We start from the raw sequence: 14,899 nt of genomic DNA, 5'->3' as shown, positions 1-14,899 counted from the left end.
GAATTTACACTCCAGTGAGCTGTGATGGCCCTCGGTGGCCACCTGCCACTGCAGGAATTGAAAACAAGATGGCGATGAGATTATAATTCTTTCTAGGAAGATAACAGCCTCCAGATGATCACACAAATCCAAACCATTGGACCCAGAAAAACAAACAAACGGAAGGTCAGCAGGGGACAGGCAGTGACAAAAGAAGTTGGGAGAGGGATCTAGAACAATGAAGATACATAACAAGAACAAGAAAGTAAGATGTGGGTCATTGTCATGTTCTAATACTCTGATGCTAGAACAACATTGTCTAAGTGGTGGCTCCCAGGCTGATGGCTGTTGGAGTCCCAAGTCCACAATTCAAGGAGAAGGACAACCAGCCAATAGCTTTGAGTTAATGGACCTTTGGAGTTAGCGGACTAGCTGTGTGACCTTGAGCAAGTCACTTAACCTCTCTGAGACTCAGTTTTCTCCTCTGCAAAATGGGAATATCAGCAGCACCTACCTCTTGGGAGTTGGCATGAGGCTTAAATGAATGATGCAGTTGGAGTATTTAGTGCTGTATCTGACCTTTGGGAAGCATTCAGTAAATGGTGACTCTTATGACCTTATTACCGTACACAAAACAATTGGCAACACCAGCATTTTCTGAATATCTTGGGGTAGAATCTCAGCCAGTCGTTAATACTTTCTTTCCACCTGGGGTGATGCCAACACATCTCATTCTCCCAGGTGTGCAACACTGGAGAGGCGTGGACCATGCTTTGCTTTCTGTGTGGTACACTTTCCCCCGGGACTTCCCTTTGGTAAGGTCATGTCCATACTCTTCATTTGTTATTTGCCAAGCATTTATTGAGCACCTTCTCCAAGCCAGGTGCTGTGGCTACAAAGATAAATAAGCCCCCTCCCTGCCCCCAGGATGCTTCCAGGGCAGAAGAAACAACAAACTGCCCCGCCCTTTATCTTCTCAGCCCGGGCTTGGTTCCTAAAGATAGCAAGTTACGTCTTCTTGCCCATCTTTGGCATTTGAGCCTCTTCACACTTTATTGCTGCTTTCCTGACTTCTGATCTCGAATGTTGTCAGGAGAGAGTGATGGTCTTTCAGTCAGGAAGACCTGGATTTGAAACCCACCTGTGCCTCTAGCTTGCTGCGTGACCACGGAGAAGTCACTTAACCCTTCCGAGCCTCAGTCTTCTCGGCTGGGAAATGGGGATGATGTGCCAACCCCCAGGACTGCTGCGAGGACTGAATGAGATAAACCACCTGCCTTGGGAAGCCCTTTTCAGACGGGTGGGGAAGTGTTCAGTAAATAGTATTAAGCTATGACTAAGCTAATAGCTCTACTCAAATGACCTTAACCATGACAATAACATGCATGATTTTAACCAATAAAATCTTGAACTTATTTCATCTTGTTAAATTTTATATTTATTTCCAAAAGGCCAAACTATCTTGAAATTGTTGACATTGTGACCATGTCGAGGTCACTCCCTCTCAGGGCCTCAGTTTCCCCACCTGTAAAATAAGAGGGCGGGATGTCACTAATCTCGAAGGTCCCCTACATCTCCAAAAGTCTGGGTGTCCATGGCTGGGCCAGGGCAGAGAATGAGAACCTTGCTTTCTGATTGTCTTTGAAGCACCAAAATAGGCGTCAGGTGGAAAAAGTAGACCACTATTAAAAAGTGTAGCACCGTGGGGAGGAGGGAAGAATGATTTAGCTGGGCCTGAGAAGGCATGATTGATGAAATCTAGGAATAGTCAGTGTAGACTAAATATCAAGGAACAGCTCTCCGACAGTGAGAGATTGGCCTTCTTAGAAATTCTCAGCGTTTTACAACCAGGGTGACCAGCCACCCTTAAGTGGGGCTCGAATGGGCCTTTGCTGGATGGGGCTCTGGCTTCTATGGGATCCAAGGTGTTGAAAGCCCTTGACGGCTTTCGGTGAGGGCAGTGTGCAGGAGGAGCCTGCGGGAGCCCTATTTCCACCAGCAGGCTCTGGGCACGGTGGGCAGAGAGCCGAGACCTTGAACATGCACCGAAAGTCATTTGCGTAACTCTGGTATGGCTGTGCTTCCAGCATCCATCCTGCTGGGCCAGGCACCCCCGAGAATCTTTACATAAGTGCTCTTTCCATACCCGCCTCTGAGGCAGGAGCAGCCGTCTCCACAGTACGGATGTGGAGACTGAGAGCAAGAGAGGTTATAACTTGCCCAGGAGGCCGGGCGCGGTGGCTCACGCCTGTAATCCTAGCACTCTGGGAGGCCGAGGCGGGTGGATCGCTCAAGGTCAGGAGTTCGAGATCAGCCTGAGCAAAAGCGAGACCCCCATCTCTACTAAAAAAAAAAAAATAGAAAGAAATTATCTGGCCAACTAAAATATATATAGAAAAAATTAGCCGGGCATGGTGGCGCATGCCTGTAATCCCAGCTACCTGGGAGGCTGAGGCAGTAGGATCGCTTAAGCCCAGGAGTTTGAGGTTGCTGTGAGCTAGACTGATGCCACGGCACTCACTCTAGCCCGGGCAACAAAGCGAGACTCTGCCTCAAAAAATAAATAAATAAATAAATAAATAAATAAAAATAACTTGCCCAGGAACACACAGTGAGCCCGGTGGTGTAGCAGGATTCAAACCCAGGTCTCTGACTCTGAAGCCAAGAACATTCCACTGCCCTCGAAGACGTCTTCATGCAGCACAGAACTGAGTGGGTGCCCTGACCTTAATCCTGTCTTGACAAATGTTTATTACATGAATTAACTAGGAATACCTCTGGATGCTATTATCTCGATATGCTTTCCTTTAACCCATTTTACAGGTGAGGAACTGAGGTCTACGGAAGTTAAGTAGCAAGGTCATCAGATAGGCTAATGGCGGAGGCAGGACTAGAATTCTATTTTCCTATTTCCTAACTTAAATGCTTTTCTTTCTTTTGGTTTTTTTCTTCTTTGATTATACTCTATGGTCATTTATTTTTTTTAATGGGAGTTTGAGGTCTGATGAGAACCACTCCGCGATAGGCAGACCGTGTGGGGTTTAGAGCTGGCTTTGCAGGAAAGGAGCCCAGGAAGTGGTTACCAGTGGGGATAAGATGGAAGGAGATGATGAGTGAAAGACAAGAGCTTTGGGGGCGAGGCCTTTACCTTCCTAAAGCTCAGCCTTGTCCTCTGTGAAATGCTGAAATACTCCGGATCATGACCTGACTCCGGCAGCCTCCCTTCTCGCCCCCAGGTTGCTGTTTGCAGGAGAGCGTGGCAGACAGAACGCAGCCCCGTTACTGTGAAGAAGAGGGTGTTGTTCTGGGGAGCTGCTGGCCCGTCCACTTTTAGGTAACAGAGACCAACTTCAAAGAAGGCTGAAGCTCCAGCTCTGCACCTTAACAATCGGCCTCAGGACACAAATGATTCTGAGCCTTTCCTGCCTCACACCTCAGGGGCTTTGCACGATGACTAAAAGCAAGTCACTCCCAGGAATGTAATGGTCACGTACTCTGGGACTCCTGGTCCAGGACTCCCTTGCAGAGCAAGGACTAGAGGAGGGGTCCCTGCCAGGGCCCCTCTCTTTGCCCACCGGCTCCTGCCCCCGCCCCTCACAGTGCCCCTCGTAGCTAGAGCCAGGTATTTGCAAACAGCCTCGGCGCACATGCACACAATCGATATCACAAAAGATAAATCTGCTGCAATTGACTCCAGGCTGTACTGTCACTAAGTGACGATGAAAAATGATCAGCACTTGAATACATTGCATTTTTATCTTTAAATCTTTCTACAGAAGCGGTGTCGATATCAGAGCACTAAATAATCTCTAGATAGCAGGAAGATGCAGAACATTTTTTTTTCTTCATGGAAGATGGATGTAGCTTTTTTGAAGGCCTTAAATACTGAAGCAAGGAATTAGCTCTCTAAATGCCCTGCAGTGACTGGCCGCCTGTCAGTCCTCGGAGGACGATTTGAGTACCTAACTCCACTCTTCCATCAGCGTTCTTTAAATAACAGTGCTTGGCTCTGAGGACTGGGGGCCCTTTCCAAGCCCTAATGAATCCATCCATCAAGGCGTACTGCATCGTCTTCCTCAGGCCAAGCTCAGGGAGCCAACGGGGGAAATCGAGGCAGGAGGAAGTTAAGCGTCTCGTCTAACCGAAGTCACATAGGAGCTCGGTTTTCTGCCAGAGTCAACACCTATCGTCCTTGAGAAGGGGACGGGGCCAGTTTCACTTGGGGCTGTAAGAAGAAAGTTACATGAGCAATCAGATAACTGGTTACCTTCATCAAATGCTTACTGTAGGCATCAGAAATGTAGAGAAATCAGCCTTTCTCTTTCGAGCTTACAAGGCATCAGGTGGAAGAACGTTCGCTTAGCCATGATAACCACCGCACACTGAGAGGGAACAGCAGCCGGCGCGGGGCTAAGAGCTCTCCATGCAGCCTCCCAGCTGAGTGGGGCTCACAGTGGTCCCACAAGGTGGACATCGTTGACCCATTTTACAAAGGCGGCAACATCACCAGTGACAGGGCCAGGGAAGAGCCGAAGACCTGGGCTCAAGTCTCAGCTCTGTGTGTCCTCAGGCAAGCTGTGACCTTCTTTGGGCAGCTTCCTCTTAAGCAAGAGAGGGAAGTCAGACTCCATGACCCCTGAGGACCCCCAGCCTTTATGGTCATCGGTCCTGTGAACGTTCACACCGCTGGGCAGCCCTGCGCCGCCCCCCCCAGCACTTGCTGAGCGCCTGCTGTGTGCCAGGGCACGTAGAGCCGGGGGGGGGCAGGTGCAGAGCCAACCCCTCCCCACCTGTGCATACACTGGTTTGCAGAGCTGCTGTGGAGCAAGACACCTTTTTTTTTTTTTTTTTTTTTTTGCTCAACAAGTGGAGAGAGAGATTATAGGTACCCCTCCTTCCCAAACAGTTATTTCAAAAACAATTAATCAGTTCTAGTGTGCCTGGCGCTGTGGGGGGTTGATAAAGAGCATGCAAAGAAGAAGAAAAACAAAGTTTCCGACTTGAAAGATTTTGCAGTTATGCTGGAGAGAGGCGACTGGTGCCCGATATGATGTCCTACACAACCGGGTGTGGGAACAGGGGCTGAGGAGGCTGCGGGGCGGGAGGGAGAGTGCTGGAGGTGGAGTCCAAAGCCCCTGGTCTATAGTGGGTCATTAGGGGGCTGGGATAGGGTGTTCCTGTTCCGACTGTGGAGCAGAAGCCCCGTTTACAGTGTGGGTCTAGTGGAAATCAGCATAGAATACGTAAACTCAGACATTTGCTCACTCTGGGTAGAGCCCATGGATGCCTTGCTCACTTGGGGGAACATTCAGATCTAATCAAGGTGGAGCAGGGTACAGCATCAGGACTAAGAAAGTGGTAACCTAGTTGTGCTCTAACCTGTCTGGAGAGGAACTATTAGCAGAAAAGTACCGGTCAGCACCAAGCACAAAGACAGGTGGGAGTTGGCCAGCAGGAACCGGTCAGTCCTTACCGAGTCCTGCCCACGGGAGAGAAGCTCGGTCGGAAGCACTTTCCCACATCTTCCACAGCACAGCACCCCTTTTCCCTGAGACGCCTGGGGAAAGGCTCCAGGGACCAACACAGGTGGGACAGGTGACAGCCCACGTGAGCGCCGGGACATGAAGTCCCTGGCAGTCCAGAGAAGTTCTGCAGTAGAGAGACCTGCTGAACCTTGTTTAACTTAACCTGGCACTTCTCAATCTTATGGGGGGCGGGGCGGGGAGAGAAATGTCTGTGAGTATAAAACACAGTTTAAAAAAGAATGGCCTAGAGATTTAGACCAAAGGCAAGAATTGGCTTCACAGAAAAAAGGAAATAAGGGGAGACCATTTTGGACAGATGAAATGCCTTAAATGCCAGACTAAGTCATACAGCCGACGTGGAAGATCCCCTCGATACGTCGCGTTAGATTATAAAAAAGCTAGGTACAGAAGAGTGTGTAAAGTAGGTATTCATTATATTTAACAAAAGCGGTAGAAAATACATAAAATATATATTACTTATAAATATATATATACACATATACACATTTGCTTACATAGCCACAAGACATCCCTGGACATCTAAATATGAAATTAATAACATTGGTTGATGATCCAGGGAAAAACAGAGGGGAAAGATACACTTTTCACTGAATCCTTTCAAATTCTAAATCATGTAAAAGCATTACGTATTAAAAAGTAAATGAAAAATATCCTATGGTCTATTGATATCATTAAATATGGATGAGCTTAAAAAGCGACTATTACCAAGAGTCACCGGTCCTCTTAAATACCTCAGTGGCTTTCCAGGTCCCGTGGGATGAAGTCCACACCCCCATAAGGCCCTGCCTGATCGGCCCCATTCCTTGCCACGTTGCCACTCGGCTTCCCACCGTAGCCACAGTGGTGTTTTCACAGGCCTTCCAACAAGCCACCGTCCCTCTCTTTTCAGAATTTGTACAAAGCTAGGTTTCACACTCGGAACATTCTCTTCCCCAGTGTTCATCTGGGAAACCTGTGCTTATGCATTAGGTTACATATGAGACGTTTGTGGCCCCACTGAGTCAGCTACTTCCTGCTGGGGGGTGGGGGGTCACCCTACATCCCTGTGCCGTTGTTGGGCGCTGTCCGTGGTGCTGACAACATCGTGGCCGGCTGGGCAAAGTCGGCCCTGGTGGGGCTTGGATGCTATAGTTAGTGACGGAAACTGAACACACGCAGGGAAGCAAATACATACACAATATTTATTAATATTCCCTTTCACTCTCACAGTGTCATTTGGATTATAAGTTACATAGTCACTCCAGTTATGAAAAAATAAGCCATGCCAAAAAAAGGATATTGTCACTGTCTTCTGTGTCAAGGTTTTTCATGACCCTTGAGTTGAATGTGTGTGAAAAACAAACAACCAGAAAAGGAAAAACAAAACCAAGAAAAGAGGTTGCTTTAAAACCACTAGAAAGAAAGAGACCTCTGAAAGCAGGGTCTTGTTCCTCTTGAGGATTACTTCTGTTCCTGGTACCTTTTCATAGATGATCTCTCTTATCTTTAATCTTTGAACAGCCACAGAAGTACTGAACTGTGATGCAGTGAAATCTTGATCCAAGCAAAGAGGAAGGGAGGTTTCCTGTGTTGGGGGTCTAGGTGCCTCACACACACATTATGTTTGTGTGTCTTTCTAAGCAACCTATTGGGGAGTGTTGCATTGGGAACCAGGACACAAAGGCAGAATTAGGGAGCTAACAGGGTGCACTGCCCTGGTGCCCCTTCCCCTCCCCACAGAGTGTCCTAGAGCAGAAGCAGTTTATTTACGAAGATGCTATAACTTGGAAATGGACGTTGTAAACCTGGATGCATAATTTTTCACCGCCCATCATTAATCCATTTGTTCTTGTTGATTGCTACTTTCTGAGTCCTGGTCTGGTTACTTCTTTAAATTTTGGGGGTGTTGCCTCAGTAGGCCAGGAAACATGCACTTTGGGGATTATAGCCGGAAGATTCAATCTTGATCAATGGAGAGATTTTATTTGTGTAGCTGAAGATCTTAATTGGAATTAGGATCCAATCCTCCAGGCATATCATTATCAACCACGTTCTTCAGGAGTATGTGCCTTCTTCATAAATACATATGGTTCCTGATCTGATGCAAGAAGAGCATTTTTGGACAGTCTTTTCTCTTCTTGTCTGTACCCAGAATCTGAATTGCCAGGCTCTATTTGAGAAGCGAGCTCAGATGCAGATTTCTAGGCTGTGTTTTGCTGCAGTCAGCTCTCATCCCAACCCCTGGCTCAACTGCCTGCAGGAAGTAAAGTTAGAATGTTTGCATCAACCTGAGTGTTGCTGACCAACATCTTTAAAGATCCCATTTGCATTACTATTGTGACTGTTTGTGTGGGGTTTAGTTTTTTTTGGTTTTGATGTATTTGTTTGTTGTTTCTCATAGTTATTCATTAAACACAGTACAGCATAGGGGTTTTTGAAACTTTTTGGGTGGCATGAAACCCCTGTTTTTTAAAAAATATATATACTCAGGTCTCAATATTAATAAGCTAAAACTGGAACTGTTTTGGTTAAAGAAGCCCTGAGGATTTACTCTCTGACCATCCCTTCCTCACCCCTACCCCCAGGGCAGAATCTTCGTGATACTTCTGAGGAACCTTGGTGCCTCAGAGAATCCAGTTTGAAAACCACCGGTACAGAAGCATTGCTCTGCTCCATGTTGGGAGATCTAGTTCTGTCTTCCTCTGTCCTGAAATGATGGACCTTGGGAAAGTCATATAACCCCCCAGGCCCAGTTTTTCCATCTATACAGTGAAGCTCTTATGCTGGTTTCTGAAATCCCCCATGACTATAAAACTTGAATTTCAAAATTTTGTGATTCTCAGATTCTGGAAGTCTGTGGTTTAAGATTGTCTGAGAATGATTGCGTACTTTAACGATAATTTCATAATAATTTCTGTGTTTAAAAAAAGCAATGAAACCAGGCTTGGGGAGTTAGCTTTTTAAAATAGGGTAGTTAGAGGACACCTATATGGAGAAAAGCCTTGAGCTATGCAAAGACTTGTGGAAAAGCATTCCTAGGAGATGGATCAGCATATGCAAAGGCCCTGTGGTGAGGAGTGAGCTTGGTGTTCTCCAGGCACAGCAAGCAGGCCAGCAGGGCCGGGTGGCATGGGCAAGGGGGAAAGTGGTAAGAGGTGAGGTGGAGGGAGGGCTGGGGGGCTGACGGGCAGAGCATAGACTTTGAATTTTACTCTAAATGCAATGAGAAGCCACAGGAGTATTTTAAGCAGGGGGATGACAACCTGATGTATGGTTTTAAAAGAGCCCTTTGGCTTTTTTGAGAAGAATGTATCACAAGGAGGCAAGAGCAGGAAGTGAGGAGACCGGAGAGAAAGCTGCAGCAGCATTCCAGATGGGAGATGAGCCTGGCACGGACCAGACAGGTGTCAGAGGAGGTGGCGAGAGGTGGTCAGATACGAAATACATTTTGATGGTGGCACAACCAGGACTGATGACTGATTGCACAACACGCCACACATACTAAGATGCAGCCAATGTGGAAAGCAAAGAGCACATTCTAATTCAAGCCTTAAAGGTCACGAGGGTGATGTTCAGAATGTAGATGTTGGTCCGCAATCGGGCTGCTTCTCACGTGGGCGACTTCCAAGAGCTTGCTCTGGTGAAGAACAGCAGGGATGTGCCTATTTCACCATTGCTCAAGATTCTTCTGAACCACGCAAGACAGACCAGCTACTACAGATGCAGATAGAAATCAACATGGGATATACAAATAGTGTATGCCGCCAAAAGTGCAATTGTGAACAATTTTCTTTTTTCTCCATGTACTTCTGTATTTTCTAAGTTGTCTTTGCTAGGTAAATAGAATTCTTATAATCAGAAAAAACCTGTTTAAGGTGAAAAATAAACTCAACCCAGTCCCAGTGAAGAGGGATGTCCGATGGATTTAGGGAGATCCCGTGTTTGTTTCTCTTGCTAACCTTTGCCGTCTTTCAGATTCCCAGTTCCTTGACTCTTAACTCCAGCTTTCGGTAATTTACCTGCTGGTCACCTGACATGTGTCCTGCCTTGGCTACCCACCCCATCCTTCCTCATAGCTCCCACTTGGGTTTGGGCTTCACTCGCCCCTGGGCCACGTCAGGCAGGTCGCGGCTTTGGCACGCTGTACTACATGTGCACGGAGCTAGGCGCATTCTGCTCAGGCAATAACTGTGACTTGGCTGCCTGATCGGTTCATTAGTCTAATGGTAACACATTGCTGGGATGCTACGTTTTCTCTATTTCCCTAAAATGTTTTGAGGTTTTTCTCCTGACAACTGTGCTCATTGCAGTCATGGTGAAAACAACAAAATGAAAAGGAACCTCATGGGCCGCACAATTCTAAACGATGTAGGGAAACATTTGGTTTCTCGTGGCTGTCAACACAATTATACCCACAGAGAAAGAAAATGAAAGGCAAGGCTGAGACAGCTCAATTTGGCTTGGAGAGTGGGGCAAAGACTTGGAAGCTTCACTCCTGGGCGGAAGGATGCCAAGACTTCCCTGGCTGGGCAGGGGCAGAGTGGCCACGAGGTGCAACCGTAGCAGCAGGTCGCAATGTTGACGACGTGCAAGTCCTTAGCCAAAGACCTGCCAACTCTACAAAGAGTGCAGCGCTAAGGCCCAGGGAAGGGTGGAAGGCTCTGTGGGACTCCCGGGCTGGGGGCCCAGAGAGGGTGACCCTTCCTCCCGGCACAGCTGACAATGGCTCCCTGGCCGCCCTTGCAGTTCTTTTCCTCTCTAGGGGCTCACATGAAACAAGAAAACTGAAGAATGTATGATTTTAGAAGAGGTAAAATTAAGTTTTCTGGAAGTTCCTTTGGACTATTGATTCCTAAATGGGAAGAAGGGATGCCCCCTCGGGGGAGGTATCAGAGTCTTAGAGAGAGCTTTTCTCATCTCTTTCTTTCTCCACCTCCCACACATTCTAATTTTGCTGCCTTAGGGAGAAGTGGGCCCCACTGCCAGCTACAGCTACTATTATTGGCGGAAGTGCATTAGTCATTCATTCAGCAACCATTTACTGAGCGCTAACCACGTGCCAGGCATAGTCACAGCCTCAGGTGGATGGGGATTAGACACAAAATGCCGTGAGCCCCTGTGGCTTAGACTCTGTGGCAAAGACCAGGTACATGTTACAACTGAGGTTTTGTTTAACTAAGTTTTCTTCTTTTTTCCGATATCTCTTTTTTTTTTTTTTTTTTTTTTGAGACAGAGTCTCACTTTGTTGCCCAGGCTAGAGTGAGTGCCGTGGCGTCAGCCCAGCTCACAGCAACCTCAAACTCCTGAGCTCAAGGGATCCTCCTGTCTCAGCCTCCCGAGTAGTTGGGACTACAGGCATGCACCACCATGCCCGGCTAATTTTTTTGATATATATATTTTTAGCTGTCCATATGATTTCTTTCTATTTTTAGTAGAGATGGGGTCTCGCTCTTGCTCAGGCTGGTCTTGAACTCCTGAGCTCAAACGATCCGCCCACCTCGGCCTCCCAGAGTGCTAGGATTACAGGCGTGAGCCACCGCGCCCGGCCCGATATCTCTTTTTTAAAAGGCAGATGAAAAATATTAATGCCCACCGCTGACTGAGCGCCTCCAATGTGCCAGAAGTCATCCTGCTTCTGGAATTGTAACAAGAATGCTCAGAGGTGGGCATTCACTTCTCTGTTTTACAGAGGCGAAAGCTAAGGTTCGAGAAAGGTCAACAACTCACTCAAGGTCACACAGTGCGTAAATGGCAGACGCGGGATCGGAACCCAGCGGTGTCTGGCTCGGAGGCATGGCGCCGGGGCTTCGCAGCGTTCAGTGGGCTGGCTACATCGACAGCACTTGGCCGTTTGCTAGAAAGGCACCTGCTGAATAGTGAACTGCATGTTAATAAGTACGGAGGTGATTCATTTACACATTAAAATTTGAGCAGCACTGAGCCAGGGAACCCACACACGATCTTACTCTCAAACACAGGACACACCTTGGAAATAAAAAGGATTCATTACATTTCTCCGTTTGTCTTCAAGGAGTTTCTCAGATGTAGACGATTCCCCCGCCCAGAGTGAGGAAGCGCTGGAGTGAAGTGGCAAGCATGAAAAAGGCCAGGTCGCCTTGATGCGATGCTGCTGTGCCCTGCGGTGCCCTGTGTGCTATTCGGGGTGGATGAGAGATTTGGGAGGGAGTCTACAGGGGGAAGCAGAAAGTTTTATTTACGAAGCTGGGTGGCGAAAGCAGAACGCTCCCTTCCGCAGAGGAAGGCTGGAGGCGATGGGCCTCAGTTTCAGGAAGAATGTGGCGGCAGTTCTAACATCATTGGCCAAACTTCACTGTCCCTTCCTCGCTCCCCAGAGGAGCTAGTGCTGACCTGCTGGCCTCCATGTGGGTCTCACAACCCCTCCGCTCTCCTTTGGGGTTCAAAGACCCCAGTAATAAACCCAGAAATCATTGACACAAGGCTACTCCCAGGTTAAGGTCCATGAGGTCCCTAAACCCTACAAATTTACAGGAACTCAGAGCCGCTGCTCACCCACGCAGCAGCACCTTGGTGCAAATCAGAAAAAGGTGCTCCCCCCCCCCCCCCCCCCCCCGGTAGATGCAGCACCAATTCGTGTTGCTTGATTTAGTGTATAGTTTAAATGTGTCCCCTCCAAAATTCAGGCATTGCCAACGTGATAGGATTAAAAAGTGAGGCCTGCAGGAGGTAATTAGGCCATGAGGGCTCCTCCCTTGTAAATGGGACTGAGACCCTTATAAAAGAGGCTTCACGCGGCGGTCAGCACCCGTGCTCTCGTGTCCTCGCCGTGCGAGAACGCAGCACTCCTCCTCCCCAGAGGATGCAGCAGTAAGGGGTCATCTTGGATGCAGAGACCAGCTCACCAGACAAGCAAACCTGCCAGCACCTCAGTCTTGGACTTCCCAGCCTCCAGAACTGTGAGAAAATACATTTCTGTTGTTTATAAATTACCCAGTCTCAGGTATTTTGTTATAGCAGCACTAACGGACTAAGACAATTGGCGAATGGACTGACTGCAGGGTGGATTTCAGTCCCTCTTGCCCCCTTGGCCTGGAGCCCTTGTGCAGTGAGTGTCCTGCACAACCACACATGGCAGCCCTGCAGGAAGCAGTCATTTAAGATCAGTTATGAAGTTGGATCGGCAGCTCCACCAGGGCAGAGGTGACATCTGTCTTGCTCACCACTGCATCTAAGCATCTAGCGCAGTGTCTCACTCAGAGTGGGCGCCTAATTAAACGTGCTGGACAGATGGATGAAGAAACGAAGATGGGTCAATGACTCGCCAGGCTCAGGCCAGAGGACGCTCATGAGATCACTTTTGTCACCTGCAACTTTCGACGCCCTTGAGGGTGCCCATACTGCATGAGAAGCCCCTGTTGCACAGGTAAAAGCCCCTTTTTGAAACTGTTGCTCTTCTTATTAAATACATAAATCACTTAAGGCGTGACGAATGGCTCTCAGAACTAAGGCACGGGCACAACTCTGATTCTCAGGATGGTGTGGCCTTAACATTCTCATAACAATGTTTTCGGGGGGTGGGGTTGAAGAGAAATCCAAGGAACCAAGAAAGAATCAGAAAAATTGGGTCACCTAAGATCCCACTTTCCAAGGCTCTTCTCTGTCTAAGAAAATCAAATAAAGAGAAAGATGCCTTGTGCAAAACCCAGAAACCACGTGACTGGCACGTGACAAAAAGCTGGGGTCTCTCCTGCAAACTCGTCAGGGCCACCTGGCTGGGTGGGGATTGGGGAACAAGGAATATCACCGTGTGTGTCCTCGCCAAGCACACTGCACACAGGTGCTAGGGACACCCGAGCCCCCGGGTGTTTCCCAAAGAGTGTTCCACAGAACTCTAATGCCAACCCCTGCTTCTTGAAAACTGTCAAAAGGTGTAAACTTCTTTGGGATATTTGCAATGAACATTAAAGCCCTGAGCATTCCTGCCCACTTCCTCTGTTTAATCCAGCATTCGCCGAGCTCATTGACCGTGGACACTTCTCCCACACGCCCACGTGTTAACAGGCACCAAGGCTAGTAGTCGCCTGGACAGCGGGTTTGGTTCTGCAGAGAATGTGGGGACAACCCTATTCCTTCTCGGGTTCAGGGCTCCACACTGATTCCCGTCTTCCTCTGAGAACGCTTGTCCCTCAAAGCCTGAACTTCTAGTGTTTTGATAGCACACCTCAAATGGATTTTTACCTGAGAGAGGCCAGGATAATTTCGTAATGACCATGACATTTTAAAAGAGGGATAGAGGAAACCACCTAGTGTCACCTGCTATTCTCCTGTCCCCAGAGCAGAAGTGACCATGTCCTCCAAACTCTTCTCCACTTTTCCTCGTGACAGCTGAGCTCCCGGGGGGTCAGAGCTGTGCAGCCAGAGTTCTGCCTGGGGTCTTGCTCAAATCCCTCCTGGCTCTAGGGACCCAGAACCCCATCTGGGGTGACCCAACCTGACTTTGGGGTGGTGGTAGGACAGGAGTCCTCTTAGGAGTCATGCATCCTGCTGTGATGGGAGGCAACATTTCCTTTTGTCGCCCAAGTCCCTCAGCCAGGGACTTGAGGTCCCCCTCTCTTGAGGTCTTCTCTGAGTTGGAGCCTGGAGCAGAGAGTTGAGGACATCAAAGGACAGGGGGTATCTCCGGCTGCTCGAGCAAGCCGAGCGGTACTAACATTCCCACTGAGTGTCACAAGGGAAGAGTACACTCGGGGCCATAAGCAAGGAAGTGTCCCCACCACCCCCCAGTCCCTGTCTCCCTCCAGCTCTCCCTCTCCCCATCTCCTGCCCAGGTCTATCCCAGGAAGCTTTATCTCACCTGAGCTGACCCCTTCACCGGGGCCAGCTGGGAGGACTCTCTCCGGCAGTGACAGGTCCCCGCAGCTCGCAGGCCCCATCCGCCGCCCCACTTGCTCTTGCTGCAGCAGCCACTGTGATGGCTGCGGAGGGCAGAGGGCAAGTGGCCTCATAGTACCTCCCACAGGTTTGATGTCCTTTGCTGAGGTCATCTCCCTCCTGTGATTTAATGAGGCTGAAGTCAGAGAAAACATGAAGAAGCCAGGGGGCTGCCTCTTTCCCCAACCCACCCACCTGCCTCTTTTTCAGGGAGCCTTAACATCCTTCCCTTCTCTCCCGTTTAAAATTTTAAAAAATTAATTAAAGTAATACATATGCAAGCTTACAAAGTCAAATAGACCTATAAGGCTGATATTTCAAAATAGCCCTGGCCAGGTGCAGTGGCTCACGCCTGTAATCCTAGCACTCTGGGAGGCCAAGGCGGGAGGATCGCTTGAGCTCAGGAGTTCGAGACCAGCCTGAGCAAAAGTGAGACCCTGTCTCTATCAAAAATAGAAAAGATTAGCCAGGCGTGATGGCACGCA

This window comes from Eulemur rufifrons, chromosome 7 (assembly GCF_041146395.1).
Source record: "Eulemur rufifrons isolate Redbay chromosome 7, OSU_ERuf_1, whole genome shotgun sequence".
Classification (NCBI taxonomy): Eukaryota; Metazoa; Chordata; class Mammalia; order Primates; family Lemuridae; genus Eulemur; species Eulemur rufifrons.
Note: the sequence above shows the minus strand (reverse complement) of the source record.